At 52.0% G+C, this 15,000-nt stretch overlaps 30 non-coding genes across 30 annotated transcripts; 23 read left to right on the forward strand and 7 right to left on the reverse strand.

Annotated features, from left to right (window-relative positions):
* Positions 1-578: 578 nt before the first annotated feature.
* LOC131450840 (U5 spliceosomal RNA) lies at positions 579-691 on the forward strand. Its single transcript, XR_009235724.1, has one exon. It is a non-coding gene; the product is annotated as a U5 spliceosomal RNA (small nuclear RNA).
* A 179-nt stretch (positions 692-870) lies between these two features.
* LOC131450795 (U2 spliceosomal RNA) lies at positions 871-1,063 on the forward strand. Its single transcript, XR_009235686.1, has one exon. It is a non-coding gene; the product is annotated as a U2 spliceosomal RNA (small nuclear RNA).
* A 149-nt stretch (positions 1,064-1,212) lies between these two features.
* Positions 1,213-1,331, reverse strand: LOC131450884 (5S ribosomal RNA). Its single transcript, XR_009235767.1, has one exon. It is a non-coding gene; the product is annotated as a 5S ribosomal RNA (ribosomal RNA).
* A 402-nt stretch (positions 1,332-1,733) lies between these two features.
* LOC131450731 (U1 spliceosomal RNA) lies at positions 1,734-1,897 on the forward strand. Its single transcript, XR_009235623.1, has one exon. It is a non-coding gene; the product is annotated as a U1 spliceosomal RNA (small nuclear RNA).
* Positions 1,898-2,523: 626 nt separating this feature from the next.
* On the forward strand, positions 2,524-2,636 carry LOC131450841 (U5 spliceosomal RNA). Its single transcript, XR_009235725.1, has one exon. It is a non-coding gene; the product is annotated as a U5 spliceosomal RNA (small nuclear RNA).
* Positions 2,637-2,815: 179 nt separating this feature from the next.
* Positions 2,816-3,008, forward strand: LOC131450807 (U2 spliceosomal RNA). Its single transcript, XR_009235698.1, has one exon. It is a non-coding gene; the product is annotated as a U2 spliceosomal RNA (small nuclear RNA).
* A 535-nt stretch (positions 3,009-3,543) lies between these two features.
* LOC131450749 (U1 spliceosomal RNA) lies at positions 3,544-3,707 on the forward strand. Its single transcript, XR_009235641.1, has one exon. It is a non-coding gene; the product is annotated as a U1 spliceosomal RNA (small nuclear RNA).
* A 626-nt stretch (positions 3,708-4,333) lies between these two features.
* On the forward strand, positions 4,334-4,446 carry LOC131450842 (U5 spliceosomal RNA). The gene has a single exon (XR_009235726.1). It is a non-coding gene; the product is annotated as a U5 spliceosomal RNA (small nuclear RNA).
* A 179-nt stretch (positions 4,447-4,625) lies between these two features.
* Positions 4,626-4,818, forward strand: LOC131450796 (U2 spliceosomal RNA). The gene has a single exon (XR_009235687.1). It is a non-coding gene; the product is annotated as a U2 spliceosomal RNA (small nuclear RNA).
* A 149-nt stretch (positions 4,819-4,967) lies between these two features.
* Positions 4,968-5,086, reverse strand: LOC131450885 (5S ribosomal RNA). Its single transcript, XR_009235768.1, has one exon. It is a non-coding gene; the product is annotated as a 5S ribosomal RNA (ribosomal RNA).
* A 402-nt stretch (positions 5,087-5,488) lies between these two features.
* Positions 5,489-5,652, forward strand: LOC131450732 (U1 spliceosomal RNA). Its single transcript, XR_009235624.1, has one exon. It is a non-coding gene; the product is annotated as a U1 spliceosomal RNA (small nuclear RNA).
* Positions 5,653-6,278: 626 nt separating this feature from the next.
* On the forward strand, positions 6,279-6,391 carry LOC131450843 (U5 spliceosomal RNA). The gene has a single exon (XR_009235727.1). It is a non-coding gene; the product is annotated as a U5 spliceosomal RNA (small nuclear RNA).
* Positions 6,392-6,570: 179 nt separating this feature from the next.
* Positions 6,571-6,763, forward strand: LOC131450756 (U2 spliceosomal RNA). Its single transcript, XR_009235648.1, has one exon. It is a non-coding gene; the product is annotated as a U2 spliceosomal RNA (small nuclear RNA).
* A 149-nt stretch (positions 6,764-6,912) lies between these two features.
* Positions 6,913-7,031, reverse strand: LOC131450722 (5S ribosomal RNA). The gene has a single exon (XR_009235614.1). It is a non-coding gene; the product is annotated as a 5S ribosomal RNA (ribosomal RNA).
* A 402-nt stretch (positions 7,032-7,433) lies between these two features.
* Positions 7,434-7,597, forward strand: LOC131450734 (U1 spliceosomal RNA). The gene has a single exon (XR_009235626.1). It is a non-coding gene; the product is annotated as a U1 spliceosomal RNA (small nuclear RNA).
* Positions 7,598-8,223: 626 nt separating this feature from the next.
* On the forward strand, positions 8,224-8,336 carry LOC131450872 (U5 spliceosomal RNA). The gene has a single exon (XR_009235755.1). It is a non-coding gene; the product is annotated as a U5 spliceosomal RNA (small nuclear RNA).
* A 179-nt stretch (positions 8,337-8,515) lies between these two features.
* On the forward strand, positions 8,516-8,708 carry LOC131450780 (U2 spliceosomal RNA). The gene has a single exon (XR_009235671.1). It is a non-coding gene; the product is annotated as a U2 spliceosomal RNA (small nuclear RNA).
* A 167-nt stretch (positions 8,709-8,875) lies between these two features.
* LOC131450886 (5S ribosomal RNA) lies at positions 8,876-8,994 on the reverse strand. The gene has a single exon (XR_009235769.1). It is a non-coding gene; the product is annotated as a 5S ribosomal RNA (ribosomal RNA).
* A 402-nt stretch (positions 8,995-9,396) lies between these two features.
* Positions 9,397-9,560, forward strand: LOC131450735 (U1 spliceosomal RNA). The gene has a single exon (XR_009235627.1). It is a non-coding gene; the product is annotated as a U1 spliceosomal RNA (small nuclear RNA).
* A 626-nt stretch (positions 9,561-10,186) lies between these two features.
* LOC131450844 (U5 spliceosomal RNA) lies at positions 10,187-10,299 on the forward strand. The gene has a single exon (XR_009235728.1). It is a non-coding gene; the product is annotated as a U5 spliceosomal RNA (small nuclear RNA).
* A 179-nt stretch (positions 10,300-10,478) lies between these two features.
* LOC131450781 (U2 spliceosomal RNA) lies at positions 10,479-10,671 on the forward strand. The gene has a single exon (XR_009235672.1). It is a non-coding gene; the product is annotated as a U2 spliceosomal RNA (small nuclear RNA).
* A 167-nt stretch (positions 10,672-10,838) lies between these two features.
* Positions 10,839-10,957, reverse strand: LOC131450887 (5S ribosomal RNA). Its single transcript, XR_009235770.1, has one exon. It is a non-coding gene; the product is annotated as a 5S ribosomal RNA (ribosomal RNA).
* Positions 10,958-11,359: 402 nt separating this feature from the next.
* On the forward strand, positions 11,360-11,523 carry LOC131450736 (U1 spliceosomal RNA). The gene has a single exon (XR_009235628.1). It is a non-coding gene; the product is annotated as a U1 spliceosomal RNA (small nuclear RNA).
* Positions 11,524-12,149: 626 nt separating this feature from the next.
* On the forward strand, positions 12,150-12,262 carry LOC131450873 (U5 spliceosomal RNA). Its single transcript, XR_009235756.1, has one exon. It is a non-coding gene; the product is annotated as a U5 spliceosomal RNA (small nuclear RNA).
* A 179-nt stretch (positions 12,263-12,441) lies between these two features.
* Positions 12,442-12,634, forward strand: LOC131450782 (U2 spliceosomal RNA). Its single transcript, XR_009235673.1, has one exon. It is a non-coding gene; the product is annotated as a U2 spliceosomal RNA (small nuclear RNA).
* Positions 12,635-12,801: 167 nt separating this feature from the next.
* Positions 12,802-12,920, reverse strand: LOC131450888 (5S ribosomal RNA). The gene has a single exon (XR_009235771.1). It is a non-coding gene; the product is annotated as a 5S ribosomal RNA (ribosomal RNA).
* A 402-nt stretch (positions 12,921-13,322) lies between these two features.
* On the forward strand, positions 13,323-13,486 carry LOC131450737 (U1 spliceosomal RNA). The gene has a single exon (XR_009235629.1). It is a non-coding gene; the product is annotated as a U1 spliceosomal RNA (small nuclear RNA).
* A 626-nt stretch (positions 13,487-14,112) lies between these two features.
* On the forward strand, positions 14,113-14,225 carry LOC131450846 (U5 spliceosomal RNA). The gene has a single exon (XR_009235730.1). It is a non-coding gene; the product is annotated as a U5 spliceosomal RNA (small nuclear RNA).
* A 179-nt stretch (positions 14,226-14,404) lies between these two features.
* LOC131450783 (U2 spliceosomal RNA) lies at positions 14,405-14,597 on the forward strand. Its single transcript, XR_009235674.1, has one exon. It is a non-coding gene; the product is annotated as a U2 spliceosomal RNA (small nuclear RNA).
* A 167-nt stretch (positions 14,598-14,764) lies between these two features.
* On the reverse strand, positions 14,765-14,883 carry LOC131450889 (5S ribosomal RNA). Its single transcript, XR_009235772.1, has one exon. It is a non-coding gene; the product is annotated as a 5S ribosomal RNA (ribosomal RNA).
* Positions 14,884-15,000: the final 117 nt, after the last annotated feature.

A 15,000-nucleotide genomic window follows, 5' to 3' on the forward strand; every position in this document is an offset into this window, starting at 1 on the left:
TGCCCATCTCCAGGCTTCTCACGTGCTCGCAGAGCGACATCCCCAGTCTTTCCAAGTTGCTGGGAATGGGATGGTTGTGGCTGTTGTCTTTTAGCTCTAAGGAAATGTCATGCTCCCTTTCCCGGCTCTTTGTAGGAGAACTGGATTGATGGAGATGGATCCATGGCCATCATGCCAAGGGTTAATACTTTGGCGCTTGTTCCGTCCACTCCTGTACATTGACCTGATATTGAAGCGATGCCAGGAGCAGCTCACCATTTCAGAAGCCCGGAGGAGCTGGGAAACGGCCCGGCAGTTTGTACTGCTCGGTGTGACACAGAGCTGCTTTGCTCATGCACTCACATCTACCACTAAACCTTGGAGGTGTGCCACAGCCTCAGCGATTGATAGAAAACTGCAGCACACAACCAACAGTAAGAATGCGCTTCCAAACATGCAGTCAAATGTGGGCGGTTGATTGGCCGGCAAACCAAAAACGTTGAAGAAAGGCTGTCCCAAGGTGGCCGGCCGGGCCGACCGAGACTGTGGTGACTCCGGCGGATAGACTCCTTGGCTGCTCTCAAGGAGAGGGTCTATGTCGACTCTGGTTTTTCTTCAAAATGCACAAGTCTTTCGCCTTTTACTAAAGACTTCCGTGGAGAGGAACGTCCGAGAGTTTAAGTTATTTTTGGTGGGCTTTGCTGTATGGCTGCGCCCTTTGAGTGTGTCAGATGTCAAGCAGCTGTCCGTCACGGCTCAGAGGTGCACTTAGATCACCTGGGGGCGGAGGTGATCGGCAGCAGCCTTTGTTATGCGCACTTCAGAAACATGGCACCACAACAAGTAACTTGTGCGCCAAGATCTTGAGTTGGCCCCAGACACTGGCGGGCCATCGCTTCTCGGCCTCTTGGCTAAGATCAAGTGTAGTATCTGTTCTTATCAGTTTAATATCTGATATGTCCTCTATATGGGGATTAAATATTAAATGCATTTTTGAGCATTGGGCGGTGAAACCTGGGGCTTGCTCTCTTCACTCCTTGCATTGACCTGGTATTGCAGTGCCACCAGGAACGGTGCACCGTTCTCTTTTTTTCTGTGAAAACCAAAGCAAGGCTGAAACTGGAAGGACATTAACGTGTGCCCGTGCGTCAACGTAATTGCAAGCCCACGTTTCTTGTAAGGAAGCAGCAGTGTAAAAGCGTGCTGCAGTGTAAAAGTGTGCTGCAGTGTAAAAGCTTACAGCACCTGGTATTCCCAGGCAGTCTCCCATCCAAGTACTAACCAGGCCCGACCCTGCTTAGCTTCCGAGATCAGACGAGATCGGGCGTGCTCAGGGTGGTGTGGCCGCAAGCCGACGGGCAGGTGACACAGACTCCTTTTATAGACCAGGCAAGGCCCCCTGCTCGTGGAGGGGCTCAAAAGTCAGCCTTCCGAACACACTGCACTTGAGCCTTTATCGCCACTACCTGCTACACTCTATTCCAGTATTTGGAAGCTACACCGAGATGGGTAAGCTGCTGTTGGTGCCGTCAGGTCCAGTTGTTGCTGAATCTATAGGAAATGACAGCCAGGTATGCCAGTGAAAAGGTCGAGTGTTTCCTCTCCAATGTGTGCTGGAGGTTGAAGTTGAACACAGCACAGCATTAACGAGCACCTGAGTCAAGGCATTGGACTCTGGGACTATCCATTTCCTGCACCGTCGGCCAAAGAGCTGTGTCTGGGAACAGCCCCCCAGTGCTGGGCAAGTACACCTCATACTTACCTGGCAGGGGAGACACCATGATCAAGAAGGTGGTTCACCCAGGGCGAGGCTCAGCCATTGCACTCTGGTTGTGCTGACCCCTGCAAATTCCCCAAACGTGGGAATCTTGACTGCATAATTTTTGCTGGTGGGGTACTGCGTCCGCGCTCTCCCCCGATGACGTAGTTGTAAGCAAAGGTCAGCCGCCCAAAGTTCCGCCTTGTGTGCCCATCTCCGGGCTTCTCACGTGCTCGCAGAGCGACATCCCCAGTCTTTCCAAGTTGCTGGGAATGGGATGGTTGTGGCTGTTGTCTTTTAGCTCTAAGGAAATGTCATGCTCCCTTTCCCGGCTCTTTGTAGGAGAACTGGATTGATGGAGATGGATCCATGGCCATCATGCCAAGGGTTAATACTTTGGCGCTTGTTCCGTCCACTCCTGTACATTGACCTGATATTGAAGCGATGCCAGGAGCAGCTCACCATTTCAGAAGCCCGGAGGAGCTGGGAAACGGCCCGGCAGTTTGTACTGCTCGGTGTGACACAGAGCTGCTTTGCTCATGCACTCACATCTACCACTAAACCTTGGAGGTGTGCCACAGCCTCAGCGATTGATAGAAAACTGCAGCACACAACCAACAGTAAGAATGCGCTTCCAAACATGCAGTCAAATGTGGGCGGTTGATTGGCCGGCAAACCAAAAACGTTGAAGAAAGGCTGTCCCAAGGTGGCCGGCCGGGCCGACCGAGACTGTGGTGACTCCGGCGGATAGACTCCTTGGCTGCTCTCAAGGAGAGGGGCTATGTCGACTCTGGTTTTTCTTCAAAATGCACAAGTCTTTCGCCTTTTACTAAAGACTTCCGTGGAGAGGAACGTCCGAGAGTTTAAGTTATTTTTGGTGGGCTTTGCTGTATGGCTGCGCCCTTTGAGTGTGTCAAATGTCAAGCAGCTGTCCGTCACGGCTCAGAGGTGCACTTAGATCACCTGGGGGCGGAGGTGATCGGCAGCAGCCTTTGTTATGCGCACTTCAGAAACATGGCACCACAACAAGTAACTTGTGCGCCAAGATCTTGAGTTGGCCCCAGACACTGGCGGGCCATCGCTTATCGGCCTTTTGGCTAAGATCAAGTGTAGTATCTGTTCTTATCAGTTTAATATCTGATATGTCCTCTATATGGGGATTAAATATTAAATGCATTTTTGAGCATTGGGCGGTGAAACCTGGGGCTTGCTCTCTTCACTCCTTGCATTAACCTGGTATTGCAGTGCAACCAGGAACGGTGCACCGTTCTCTTTTTTTCTGTGAAAACCAAAGCAAGGCTGAAACTGGAAGGACATTAACGTGTGCCGTGCGTCAACGTGATTGCAAGCCCACGTTTCTTGTAAGGAAGCAGCAGTGTCAAAGCGTGCTGCAGTGTAAAAGTGTGCTGCAGTGTAAAAGCTTACAGCACCTGGTATTCCCAGGCAGTCTCCCATCCAAGTACTAACCAGGCCCGACCCTGCTTAGCTTCCAGGATCAGAGCCTTTATCGCCACTACCTGCTACACTCTATTCCAGTATTTGGAAGCTACACCGAGATGGGTAAGCTGCTGTTGGTGCCGTCAGGTCCAGTTGTTGCTGAATCTATAGGAAATGACAGCCAGGTATGCCAGTGAAAAGGTCGAGTGTTTCCTCTCCAATGTGTGCTGGAGGTTGAAGTTGAACACAGCACAGCATTAACGAGCACCTGAGTCAAGGCATTGGACTCTGGGACTATCCATTTCCTGCACCGTCGGCCAAAGAGCTGTGTCTGGGAACAGCCACCCAGTGCTGGGCAAGTACACCTCATACTTACCTGGCAGGGGAGACACCATGATCAAGAAGGTGGTTCACCCAGGGCGGGGCTCAGCCATTGCACTCTGGTTGTGCTGACCCCTGCAAATTCCCCAAACGTGGGAATCTTGACTGCATAATTTTTGCTGGTGGGGTACTGCGTCCGCGCTCTCCCCCGATGACGTAGTTGTAAGCAAAGGTCAGCCGCCCAAAGTTCCGCCTTGTGTGCCCATCTCCAGGCTTCTCACGTGCTCGCAGAGCGACATCCCCAGTCTTTCCAAGTTGCTGGGAATGGGATGGTTGTGGCTGTTGTCTTTTAGCTCTAAGGAAATGTCATGCTCCCTTTCCCGGCTCTTTGTAGGAGAACTGGATTGATGGAGATGGATCCATGGCCATCATGCCAAGGGTTAATACTTTGGCGCTTGTTCCGTCCACTCCTGTACATTGACCTGATATTGAAGCGATGCCAGGAGCAGCTCACCATTTCAGAAGCCCGGAGGAGCTGGGAAACGGCCCGGCAGTTTGTACTGCTCGGTGTGACACAGAGCTGCTTTGCTCATGCACTCACATCTACCACTAAACCTTGGAGGTGTGCCACAGCCTCAGCGATTGATAGAAAACTGCAGCACACAACCAACAGTAAGAATGCGCTTCCAAACATGCAGTCAAATGTGGGCGGTTGATTGGCCGGCAAACCAAAAACGTTGAAGAAAGGCTGTCCCAAGGTGGCCGGCCGGGCCGACCGAGACTGTGGTGACTCCGGCGGATAGACTCCTTGGCTGCTCTCAAGGAGAGGGTCTATGTCGACTCTGGTTTTTCTTCAAAATGCACAAGTCTTTCGCCTTTTACTAAAGACTTCCGTGGAGAGGAACGTCCGAGAGTTTAAGTTATTTTTGGTGGGCTTTGCTGTATGGCTGCGCCCTTTGAGTGTGTCAGATGTCAAGCAGCTGTCCGTCACGGCTCAGAGGTGCACTTAGATCACCTGGGGGCGGAGGTGATCGGCAGCAGCCTTTGTTATGCGCACTTCAGAAACATGGCACCACAACAAGTAACTTGTGCGCCAAGATCTTGAGTTGGCCCCAGACACTGGCGGGCCATCGCTTCTCGGCCTCTTGGCTAAGATCAAGTGTAGTATCTGTTCTTATCAGTTTAATATCTGATATGTCCTCTATATGGGGATTAAATATTAAATGCATTTTTGAGCATTGGGCGGTGAAACCTGGGGCTTGCTCTCTTCACTCCTTGCATTGACCTGGTATTGCAGTGCCACCAGGAACGGTGCACCGTTCTCTTTTTTTCTGTGAAAACCAAAGCAAGGCTGAAACTGGAAGGACATTAACGTGTGCCCGTGCGTCAACGTAATTGCAAGCCCACGTTTCTTGTAAGGAAGCAGCAGTGTAAAAGCGTGCTGCAGTGTAAAAGTGTGCTGCAGTGTAAAAGCTTACAGCACCTGGTATTCCCAGGCAGTCTCCCATCCAAGTACTAACCAGGCCCGACCCTGCTTAGCTTCCGAGATCAGACGAGATCGGGCGTGCTCAGGGTGGTGTGGCCGCAAGCCGACGGGCAGGTGACACAGACTCCTTTTATAGACCAGGCAAGGCCCCCTGCTCGTGGAGGGGCTCAAAAGTCAGCCTTCCGAACACACTGCACTTGAGCCTTTATCGCCACTACCTGCTACACTCTATTCCAGTATTTGGAAGCTACACCGAGATGGGTAAGCTGCTGTTGGTGCCGTCAGGTCCAGTTGTTGCTGAATCTATAGGAAATGACAGCCAGGTATGCCAGTGAAAAGGTCGAGTGTTTCCTCTCCAATGTGTGCTGGAGGTTGAAGTTGAACACAGCACAGCATTAACGAGCACCTGAGTCAAGGCATTGGACTCTGGGACTATCCATTTCCTGCACCGTCGGCCAAAGAGCTGTGTCTGGGAACAGCCCCCCAGTGCTGGGCAAGTACACCTCATACTTACCTGGCAGGGGAGACACCATGATCAAGAAGGTGGTTCACCCAGGGCGAGGCTCAGCCATTGCACTCTGGTTGTGCTGACCCCTGCAAATTCCCCAAACGTGGGAATCTTGACTGCATAATTTTTGCTGGTGGGGTACTGCGTCCGCGCTCTCCCCCGATGACGTAGTTGTAAGCAAAGGTCAGCCGCCCAAAGTTCCGCCTTGTGTGCCCATCTCCGGGCTTCTCACGTGCTCGCAGAGCGACATCCCCAGTCTTTCCAAGTTGCTGGGAATGGGATGGTTGTGGCTGTTGTCTTTTAGCTCTAAGGAAATGTCATGCTCCCTTTCCCGGCTCTTTGTAGGAGAACTGGATTGATGGAGATGGATCCATGGCCATCATGCCAAGGGTTAATACTTTGGCGCTTGTTCCGTCCACTCCTGTACATTGACCTGATATTGAAGCGATGCCAGGAGCAGCTCACCATTTCAGAAGCCCGGAGGAGCTGGGAAACGGCCCGGCAGTTTGTACTGCTCGGTGTGACACAGAGCTGCTTTGCTCATGCACTCACATCTACCACTAAACCTTGGAGGTGTGCCACAGCCTCAGCGATTGATAGAAAACTGCAGCACACAACCAACAGTAAGAATGCGCTTCCAAACATGCAGTCAAATGTGGGCGGTTGATTGGCCGGCAAACCAAAAACGTTGAAGAAAGGCTGTCCCAAGGTGGCCGGCCGGGCCGACCGAGACTGTGGTGACTCCGGCGGATAGACTCCTTGGCTGCTCTCAAGGAGAGGGTCTATGTCGACTCTGGTTTTTCTTCAAAATGCACAAGTCTTTCGCCTTTTACTAAAGACTTCCGTGGAGAGGAACGTCCGAGAGTTTAAGTTATTTTTGGTGGGCTTTGCTGTATGGCTGCGCCCTTTGAGTGTGTCAGATGTCAAGCAGCTGTCCGTCACGGCTCAGAGGTGCACTTAGATCACCTGGGGGCGGATGTGATCGGCAGCAGCCTTTGTTATGCGCACTTCAGAAACATGGCACCACAACAAGTAACTTGTGCGCCAAGATCTTGAGTTGGCCCCAGACACTGGCGGGCCATCGCTTCTCGGCCTTTTGGCTAAGATCAAGTGTAGTATCTGTTCTTATCAGTTTAATATCTGATATGTCCTCTATATGGGGATTAAATATTAAATGCATTTTTGAGCATTGGGCAGTGAAACCTGGGGCTTGCTCTCTTCACTCCTTGCATTGACCTGGTATTGCAGTGCCACCAGGAACGGTGCACCGTTCTCTTTTTTTCTGTGAAAACCAAAGCAAGGCTGAAACTTGAAGGACATTAACGTGTGCCCGTGCGTCAACGTAATTGCAAGCCCACGTTTCTTGTAAGGAAGCAGCAGTGTAAAAGCGTGCTGCAGTGTAAAAGTGTGCTGCAGTGTAAAAGCTTACAGCACCTGGTATTCCCAGGCAGTCTCCCATCCAAGTACTAACCAGGCCCGACCCTGCTTAGCTTCCGAGATCAGACGAGATCGGGCGTGCTCAGGGTGGTGTGGCCGTAAGCCGACGGGCAGGTGACACAGACTCCTTTTATAGACCAGGCAAGGCCCCCTGCTCGTGGAGGGGCTCAAAAGTCAGCCTTCCGAACACACTGCACTTGAGCCTTTATCGCCACTACCTGCTACACTCTATTCCAGTATTTGGAAGCTACACCGAGATGGGTAAGCTGCTGTTGGTGCCGTCAGGTCCAGTTGTTGCTGAATCTATAGGAAATGACAGCCAGGTATGCCAGTGAAAAGGTCGAGTGTTTCCTCTCCAATGTGTGCTGGAGGTTGAAGTTGAACACAGCACAGCATTAACGAGCACCTGAGTCAAGGCATTGGACTCTGGGACTATCCATTTCCTGCACCGTCGGCCAAAGAGCTGTGTCTGGGAACAGCCACCCAGTGCTGGGCAAGTACACCTCATACTTACCTGGCAGGGGAGACACCATGATCAAGAAGGTGGTTCACCCAGGGCGAGGCTCAGCCATTGCACTCTGGTTGTGCTGACCCCTGCAAATTCCCCAAACGTGGGAATCTTGACTGCATAATTTTTGCTGGTGGGGTACTGCGTCCGCGCTCTCCCCCGATGACGTAGTTGTAAGCAAAGGTCAGCCGCCCAAAGTTCCGCCTTGTGTGCCCATCTCCAGGCTTCTCACGTGCTCGCAGAGCGACATCCCCAGTCTTTCCAAGTTGCTGGGAATGGGATGGTTGTGGCTGTTGTCTTTTAGCTCTAAGGAAATGTCATGCTCCCTTTCCCGGCTCTTTGTAGGAGAACTGGATTGATGGAGATGGATCCATGGCCATCATGCCAAGGGTTAATACTTTGGCGCTTGTTCCATCCACTCCTGTACATTGACCTGATATTGAAGCGATGCCAGGAGCAGCTCACCATTTCAGAAGCCCGGAGGAGCTGGGAAACGGCCCGGCAGTTTGTACTGCTCGGTGTGACACAGAGCTGCTTTGCTCATGCACTCACATCTACCACTAAACCTTGGAGGTGTGCCACAGCCTCAGCGATTGATAGAAAACTGCAGCACACAACCAACAGTAAGAATGCGCTTCCAAACATGCAGTCAAATGTGGGCGGTTGATTGGCCGGCAAACCAAAAACGTTGAAGAAAGGCTGTCCCAAGGTGGCCGGCCGGGCCGACCGAGACTGTGGTGACTCCGGCGGATAGACTCCTTGGCTGCCCTCAAGGAGAGGGTCTATGTCGACTCTGGTTTTTCTTCAAAATGCACAAGTCTTTCGCCTTTTACTAAAGACTTCCGTGGAGAGGAACGTCCGAGGGTTTAAGTTATTTTTGGTGGGCTTTGCTGTATGGCTGCGCCCTTTGAGTGTGTCAAATGTCAAGCAGCTGTCCGTCACGGCTCAGAGGTGCACTTAGATCACCTGGGGGCGGAGGTGATCGGCAGCAGCCTTTGTTATGCGCACTTCAGAAACATGGCACCACAACAAGTAACTTGTGCGCCAAGATCTTGAGTTGGCCCCAGACACTGGCGGGCCATCGCTTCTCGGCCTTTTGGCTAAGATCAAGTGTAGTATCTGTTCTTATCAGTTTAATATCTGATATGTCCTCTATATGGGGATTAAATATTAAATGCATTTTTGAGCATTGGGCGGTGAAACCTGGGGCTTGCTCTCTTCACTCCTTGCATTGACCTGGTATTGCAGTGCCACCAGGAACGGTGCACCGTTCTCTTTTTTTCTGAGAAAACCAAAGCAAGGCTGAAACTGGAAGGACATTAACGTGTGCCCGTGCGTCAACGTAATTGCAAGCCCACGTTTCTTGTAAGGAAGCAGCAGTGTCAAAGCGTGCTGCAGTGTCAAAGCGTGCTGCAGTGTAAAAGTGTGCTGCAGTGTAAAAGCTTACAGCACCTGGTATTCCCAGGCAGTCTCCCATCCAAGTACTAACCAGGCCCGACCCTGCTTAGCTTCCGAGATCAGACGAGATCGGGCGTGCTCAGGGTGGTGTGGCCGCAAGCCGACGGGCAGGTGACACAGACTCCTTTTATAGACCAGGCAAGGCCCCCTGCTCGTGGAGGGGCTCAAAAGTCAGCCTTCCGAACACACTGCACTTGAGCCTTTATCGCCACTACCTGCTACACTCTATTCCAGTATTTGGAAGCTACACCGAGATGGGTAAGCTGCTGTTGGTGCCGTCAGGTCCAGTTGTTGCTGAATCTATAGGAAATGACAGCCAGGTATGCCAGTGAAAAGGTCGAGTGTTTCCTCTCCAATGTGTGCTGGAGGTTGAAGTTGAACACAGCACAGCATTAACGAGCACCTGAGTCAAGGCATTGGACTCTGGGACTATCCATTTCCTGCACCGTCGGCCAAAGAGCTGTGTCTGGGAACAGCCACCCAGTGCTGGGCAAGTACACCTCATACTTACCTGGCAGGGGAGACACCATGATCAAGAAGGTGGTTCACCCAGGGCGAGGCTCAGCCATTGCACTCTGGTTGTGCTGACCCCTGCAAATTCCCCAAACGTGGGAATCTTGACTGCATAATTTTTGCTGGTGGGGTACTGCGTCCGCGCTCTCCCCCGATGACGTAGTTGTAAGCAAAGGTCAGCCGCCCAAAGTTCCGCCTTGTGTGCCCATCTCCAGGCTTCTCACGTGCTCGCAGAGCGACATCCCCAGTCTTTCCAAGTTGCTGGGAATGGGATGGTTGTGGCTGTTGTCTTTTAGCTCTAAGGAAATGTCATGCTCCCTTTCCCGGCTCTTTGTAGGAGAACTGGATTGATGGAGATGGATCCATGGCCATCATGCCAAGGGTTAATACTTTGGCGCTTGTTCCGTCCACTCCTGTACATTGACCTGATATTGAAGCGATGCCAGGAGCAGCTCACCATTTCAGAAGCCCGGAGGAGCTGGGAAACGGCCCGGCAGTTTGTACTGCTCGGTGTGACACAGAGCTGCTTTGCTCATGCACTCACATCTACCACTAAACCTTGGAGGTGTGCCACAGCCTCAGCGATTGATAGAAAACTGCAGCACACAACCAACAGTAAGAATGCGCTTCCAAACATGCAGTCAAATGTGGGCGGTTGATTGGCCGGCAAACCAAAAACGTTGAAGAAAGGCTGTCCCAAGGTGGCCGGCCGGGCCGACCGAGACTGTGGTGACTCCGGCGGATAGACTCCTTGGCTGCTCTCAAGGAGAGGGTCTATGTCGACTCTGGTTTTTCTTCAAAATGCACAAGTCTTTCGCCTTTTACTAAAGACTTCCGTGGAGAGGAACGTCCGAGAGTTTAAGTTATTTTTGGTGGGCTTTGCTGTATGGCTGCGCCCTTTGAGTGTGTCAAATGTCAAGCAGCTGTCCGTCACGGCTCACAGGTGCGCTTAGATCACCTGGGGGCGGAGGTGATCGGCAGCAGCCTTTGTTATGCGCACTTCAGAAACATGGCACCACAACAAGTAACTTGTGCGCCAAGATCTTGAGTTGGCCCCAGACACTGGCGGGCCATCGCTTCTCGGCCTTTTGGCTAAGATCAAGTGTAGTATCTGTTCTTATCAGTTTAATATCTGATATGTCCTCTATATGGGGATTAAATATTAAATGCATTTTTGAGCATTGGGCGGTGAAACCTGGGGCTTGCTCTCTTCACTCCTTGCATTGACCTGGTATTGCAGTGCCACCAGGAACGGTGCACCGTTCTCTTTTTTTCTGTGAAAACCAAAGCAAGGCTGAAACTGGAAGGACATTAACGTGTGCCCGTGCGTCAACGTAATTGCAAGCCCACGTTTCTTGTAAGGAAGCAGCAGTGTCAAAGCGTGCTGCAGTGTCAAAGCGTGCTGCAGTGTAAAAGTGTGCTGCAGTGTAAAAGCTTACAGCACCTGGTATTCCCAGGCAGTCTCCCATCCAAGTACTAACCAGGCCCGACCCTGCTTAGCTTCCGAGATCAGACGAGATCGGGCGTGCTCAGGGTGGTGTGGCCGCAAGCCGACGGGCAGGTGACACAGACTCCTTTTATAGACCAGGCAAGGCCCCCTGCTCGTGGAGGGGCTCAAAAGTCAGCCTTCCGAACACACTGCACTTGAGCCTTTATCGCCACTACCTGCTACACTCTATTCCAGTATTTGGAAGCTACACCGAGATGGGTAAGCTGCTGTTGGTGCCGTCAGGTCCAGTTGTTGCTGAATCTATAGGAAATGACAGCCAGGTATGCCAGTGAAAAGGTCGAGTGTTTCCTCTCCAATGTGTGCTGGAGGTTGAAGTTGAACACAGCACAGCATTAACGAGCACCTGAGTCAAGGCATTGGACTCTGGGACTATCCATTTCCTGCACCGTCGGCCAAAGAGCTGTGTCTGGGAACAGCCACCCAGTGCTGGGCAAGTACACCTCATACTTACCTGGCAGGGGAGACACCATGATCAAGAAGGTGGTTCACCCAGGGCGAGGCTCAGCCATTGCACTCTGGTTGTGCTGACCCCTGCAAATTCCCCAAACGTGGGAATCTTGACTGCATAATTTTTGCTGGTGGGGTACTGCGTCCGCGCTCTCCCCCGATGACGTAGTTGTAAGCAAAGGTCAGCCGCCCAAAGTTCCGCCTTGTGTGCCCATCTCCAGGCTTCTCACGTGCTCGCAGAGCGACATCCCCAGTCTTTCCAAGTTGCTGGGAATGGGATGGTTGTGGCTGTTGTCTTTTAGCTCTAAGGAAATGTCATGCTCCCTTTCCCGGCTCTTTGTAGGAGAACTGGATTGATGGAGATGGATCCATGGCCATCATGCCAAGGGTTAATACTTTGGCGCTTGTTCCATCCACTCCTGTACATTGACCTGATATTGAAGCGATGCCAGGAGCAGCTCACCATTTCAGAAGCCCGGAGGAGCTGGGAAACGGCCCGGCAGTTTGTACTGCTCGGTGTGACACAGAGCTGCTTTGCTCATGCACTCACATCTACCACTAAACCTTGGAGGTGTGCCACAGCCTCAGCGATTGATAGAAAACTGCAGCACACAACCAACAGTAAGAATGCGCTTCCAAACATGCAGTCAAATGTGGGCGGTTGATTGGCCGGCAAACCAAAAACGTTGAAGAAAGGCTGTCCCAAGGTGGCCGGCCGGGCCGACCGAGACTGTGGTGACTCCGGCGGATAGACTCCTTGGCTGCCCTCAAGGAGAGGGTCTATGTCGACTCTGGTTTTTCTTCAAAATGCACAAGTCTTTCGCCTTTTACTAAAGACTTCCGTGGAGAGGAACGTCCGAGGGTTTAAGTTATTTTTGGTGGGCTTTGCTGTATGGCTGCGCCCTTTGAGTGTGTCAAATGTCAAGCAGCTGTCCGTCACGGCTCAGAGGTGCACTTAGATCACCTGGGGGCGGAGGTGATCGGCAGCAGCCTTTGTTATGCGCACTTCAGAAACATGGCACCACAACAAGTAACTTGTGCGCCAAGATCTTGAGTTGGCCCCAGACACTGGCGGGCCATCGCTTCTCGGCCTTTTGGCTAAGATCAAGTGTAGTATCTGTTCTTATCAGTTTAATATCTGATATGTCCTCTATATGGGGATTAAATATTAAATGCATTTTTGAGCATTGGGCGGTGAAACCTGGGGCTTGCTCTCTTCACTCCTTGCATTGACCTGGTATTGCAGTGCCACCAGGAACGGTGCACCGTTCTCTTTTTTTCTGTGAAAACCAAAGCAAGGCTGAAACTGGAAGGACATTAACGTGTGCCTGTGCGTCAACGTAATTGCAAGCCCACGTTTCTTGTAAGGAAGCAGCAGTGTCAAAGCGTGCTGCAGTGTCAAAGCGTGCTGCAGTGTAAAAGTGTGCTGCAGTGTAAAAGCTTACAGCACCTGGTATTCCCAGGCAGTCTCCCATCCAAGTACTAACCAGGCCCGACCCTGCTTAGCTTCCGAGATCAGACGAGATCGGGCGTGCTCAGGGTGGTGTGGCCGCAAGCCGACGGGCAGGTGACACAGACTCCTTTTATAGACCAGGCAAGGCCCCCTGCTCGTGGAGGGGCTCAAAAGTCAGCCTTCCGAACACACTGCACTTGAGCCTTTATCGCCACTACCTGCTACACTCTATTCCAGTATTTGGAAGCTACACCGAGATGGGTAAGCTGCTGTTGGTGCCGTCAGGTCCAGTTGTTGCTGAATCTATAGGAAATGACAGCCAGGTATGCCAGTGAAAAGGTCGAGTGTTTCCTCTCCAATGTGTGCTGGAGGTTGAAGTTGAACACAGCACAGCATTAACGAGCACCTGAGTCAAGGCATTGGACTCTGGGACTATCCATTTCCTGCACCATCGGCCAAAGAGCTGTGTCTGGGAACAGCCACCCAGTGCTGGGCAAGTACACCTCATACTTACCTGGCAGGGGAGACACCATGATCAAGAAGGTGGTTCACCCAGGGCGAGGCTCAGCCATTGCACTCTGGTTGTGCTGACCCCTGCAAATTCCCCAAACGTGGGAATCTTGACTGCATAATTTTTGCTGGTGGGGTACTGCGTCCGCGCTCTCCCCCGATGACGTAGTTGTAAGCAAAGGTCAGCCGCCCAAAGTTCCGCCTTGTGTGCCCATCTCCAGGCTTCTCACGTGCTCGCAGAGCGACATCCCCAGTCTTTCCAAGTTGCTGGGAATGGGATGGTTGTGGCTGTTGTCTTTTAGCTCTAAGGAAATGTCATGCTCCCTTTCCCGGCTCTTTGTAGGAGAACTGGATTGATGGAGATGGATCCATGGCCATCATGCCAAGGGTTAATACTTTGGCGCTTGTTCCGTCCACTCCTGTACATTGACCTGATATTGAAGCGATGCCAGGAGCAGCTCACCATTTCAGAAGCCCGGAGGAGCTGGGAAACGGCCCGGCAGTTTGTACTGCTCGGTGTGACACAGAGCTGCTTTGCTCATGCACTCACATCTACCACTAAACCTTGGAGGTGTGCCACAGCCTCAGCGATTGATAGAAAACTGCAGCACACAACCAACAGTAAGAATGCGCTTCCAAACATGCAGTCAAATGTGGGCGGTTGATTGGCCGGCAAACCAAAAACGTTGAAGAAAGGCTGTCCCAAGGTGGCCGGCCGGGCCGACCGAGACTGTGGTGACTCCGGCGGATAGACTCCTTGGCTGCTCTCAAGGAGAGGGTCTATGTCGACTCTGGTTTTTCTTCAAAATGCACAAGTCTTTCGCCTTTTACTAAAGACTTCCGTGGAGAGGAACGTCCGAGAGTTTAAGTTATTTTTGGTGGGCTTTGCTGTATGGCTGCGCCCTTTGAGTGTGTCAAATGTCAAGCAGCTGTCCGTCACGGCTCACAGGTGCGCTTAGATCACCTGGGGGCGGAGGTGATCGGCAGCAGCCTTTGTTATGCGCACTTCAGAAACATGGCACCACAACAAGTAACTTGTGCGCCAAGATCTTGAGTTGGCCCCAGACACTGGCGGGCCATCGCTTCTCGGCCTTTTGGCTAAGATCAAGTGTAGTATCTGTTCTTATCAGTTTAATATCTGATATGTCCTCTATATGGGGATTAAATATTAAATGCATTTTTGAGCATTGGGCGGTGAAACCTGGGGCTTGCTCTCTTCACTCCTTGCATTGACCTGGTATTGCAGTGCCACCAGGAACGGTGCACCGTTCTCTTTTTTTCTGTGAAAACCAAAGCAAGGCTGAAACTGGAAGGACATTAACGTGTGCCCGTGCGTCAACGTAATTGCAAGCCCACGTTTCTTGTAAGGAAGCAGCAGTGTCAAAGCGTGCTGCAGTGTCAAAGCGTGCTGCAGTGTAAAAGTGTGCTGCAGTGTAAAAGCTTACAGCACCTGGTATTCCCAGGCAGTCTCCCATCCAAGTACTAACCAGGCCCGACCCTGCTTAGCTTCCGAGATCAGACGAGATCGGGCGTGCTCAGGGTGGTGTGGCCGCAAGCCGACGGGCAGGTGACACAGACTCCTTTTATAGACCAGGCAAGGCCCCCTGCTCGTGGAGGGGCTCAAAAGTCAGCCTTCCGAACACACTGCACTTGAGCCTTTATCGCCACTACCTG

Source organism: Solea solea, unplaced genomic scaffold, assembly GCF_958295425.1.
Source record: "Solea solea unplaced genomic scaffold, fSolSol10.1 scaffold_55, whole genome shotgun sequence".
Classification (NCBI taxonomy): Eukaryota; Metazoa; Chordata; class Actinopteri; order Pleuronectiformes; family Soleidae; genus Solea; species Solea solea.